At 51.0% G+C, this 2,405-nt stretch overlaps 1 protein-coding gene across 1 annotated transcript in view; it reads left to right on the top strand.

Annotated features, from left to right (window-relative positions):
* The first annotated feature begins 1,248 nt into the window (after positions 1 to 1,248).
* Positions 1,249 to 2,405, top strand: part of SATB2 (SATB homeobox 2) — a 205,993-nt gene continuing 204,836 nt past the window's right edge. Inside the window, exon 1 of the mRNA XM_010860926.1 lies at positions 1,249 to 1,325. The gene's annotated coding sequence lies outside the window, so the exon portion shown is untranslated. The remainder of the gene's footprint in view (positions 1,326 to 2,405) is intronic.

The following is a 2,405-nucleotide window of genomic DNA, read 5'->3' as shown; positions in this document are numbered from 1 at the left end:
GAAGAAGGCAACCCTCAGTGGACTTTGTGTCTCACAGACCAGAACAAGTCGGCTAAGGAAGGCTCATCAATTTTTAAAGTAAAAGTGGAGGGCAAAATTTCTCCGAAATATGTAAACACTGAAGATATGAATGCACAGGTTGGGGTGTGTTCCTGGAACTTTGGAAGCCGATTTCCCCCTTCCCCCTTCCTGGTTTGCAAACTTGAATTCATGTTGGTTTGCAAACTTGAATTCATGTTGCTTTTCAATGAGTAGTTTTTGACCTCTATAGTAATCTGGTTCAGAAATACTCTTCATTTCGTTTGGGCTGATATTGGTGGGCTCTAGTTCTGTTGTGTCTATTAGGAAATTTAAATTCAGGTAAATTTTAGCATAACTCTTTTCTTGAAAGTACTTTAAAATATTTTTTTTACTTCCATACAAAACAGATGAAAAAATATATATCGCCATGATTATAGAGAAACATGCTTAGTTCGCGTTCAGATTTCTGAGATTTTGTGTAGGCGCCAACACCTCTGTGGACACTAACGAATGGGCTATTTGCAGTTATTCATGAAAGGTCTTTTATATTTTTAAATTGAGGCATGGTTCCCAGGTGGAAAAATTCCTTAGCACTAAGAACATGCTTTCGAAAAGATTAGAAAATCAGAACAAAAAATTAGACGGCATTATAGTATAGAAATCTTTACTGAAAACAACAGATATCATTACAATCTAGGAGATGAACTTAAAATGTAGTGAGACTTAATTAAAATGCAAACTATTAAGGAAGCACTGCAAATGTCCTTGTCACATGCAAAGGGAAATACCGTAAGGACCCTCGCCCTCCTTACTTGTATCCTGAACCTTAAATTTCTGTTAACATTTCCCGCCTGTGAAACAGCAACAGTTCACCTTTCAAAACACTTCACCATAGAGAGACAATGATGATTGTTCTCCAGGGTAAGGACTTTTGAAACAAACAACTTCTTTCACACACTCGCACACCCGTCACAAACGCACCCACAGTTGTCGGTTTTTTTAAAATGTTACTTCTGAATGAGAAGGAGAAAAAGAGGGAGCGAGCGAGCGAGACTGGGAAACCCTCTGGCTTAGGTAACCAACAAACCCAATTACTAGGCTTTATTGATACTAAAAGGAAAAGTTCCCCTTGTAAAATTTCTCTGAGCTTATTAGTTATTTAAATCAGCCCCAGGGCTGGACGAGCGCCGCCGCGGCCCCCCGCCGTTGGCTCCTGGAGGAGAGCAGACGGCGTCCGCGCCCTGACCGGCCGCCCCTCGCTCGGTCCTTGGCACCGGTGGCAAAAGCAGGCGGCGCAAGCAGAGGTGAGCCACTTGGCAGGGGGTCCGGCCTGGCCGACTCAAGACAGCTCCGCGTTGCATATGGGGATTAGAATTCAGAAATTAAAGTTTAGAGACAGGTCGCAGCCCGTGAAAAGGCGTGGAGGAGCAGGCCAGGCGGATACCCAGCTCCGGAACTCAGCGGGCCGACCGCGCAGCTCCCCTAGGGCGCCGCTGGGTACCGGCCGCTGCCGAAGCGCGCAAACCCGCGCGGCTGGCCGGGCGCCCTGCGAGGGTGAGGCTTCTGGCCACCCGGCGAGCGGCCGCTTGGGCGTCCGGGGCTCGCTCCTGTTTTGTGTGGGCCTGGAAACTTTGTAATGGGCTGAGCACCAGGTGGATTTCCACCTTTCTGCGACAATGTCCCTTTCCATAGCTGACTCTCAAAATATGTGTGTGTATGTGCGCGTCCGCAGGAACAGCTGATTTTAAGATAAATCCCAGCCTACCCACTGAAATCCTCTAAGCCCGACGTGGAGGCTCTGGAGTCCTGACGCAGCGCCCAGGCAGCGCCAGGTGATGCCCAGTTCAGCGGGACTTGGTCCTTGGGCTCGGAGGCAAGGTATCGCGGGGGTGGGGAAAAACTGAGTCCCAGGACACTGTGTCTATGCCGCCTGGGCCCCGGGGGTCAAGCCTTGCGGGGACTAAGGGTTTGCGTTGGGCTTCGTGATACCGGGAGAACAGGCGAGTCGCCAACGCAGAAAACCCTCCAGGGCCCACGCCACTCCGGAAGGCTTTGGGCCGCCATACAGACCAACACCCGCTTGGTCCTCGGTTCTAGTAAGTGCCCGGGACCCGGGCTCTCTCCGGCGCGGTTGGACATCACCCCACGCCGCAAAACGCTCGTGGAGCCGCTCGGGGCTTGGCCGCCTAGGGTCTGGGCTTCCTGGGCTCGCTTTGTCCCAGCGAGGAGTGGGCGCGGGTTTCACGACGCAAGCTGGCCTGTCTGAATTTGGGGGTGCCGGTGGGCCGCCGTGGACTAGACTAGACTTTCCGAGTGTACTTTTCATTGCAAGGGGTTAGGGCAGACTGAGCGCGCCGATGTTCTGTCTGCCAGAGAGCGTTTTT

The sequence above is a fragment of the Bison bison genome, unplaced genomic scaffold (genome assembly GCF_000754665.1).
Source record: "Bison bison bison isolate TAMUID 2011002044 unplaced genomic scaffold, Bison_UMD1.0 scf7180017864471, whole genome shotgun sequence".
In the NCBI taxonomy this organism is placed as follows: Eukaryota; Metazoa; Chordata; class Mammalia; order Artiodactyla; family Bovidae; genus Bison; species Bison bison.
The sequence above is the reverse complement of the archived record's forward strand: the minus strand, read 5'-3'. Positions and strand labels throughout refer to the sequence as shown.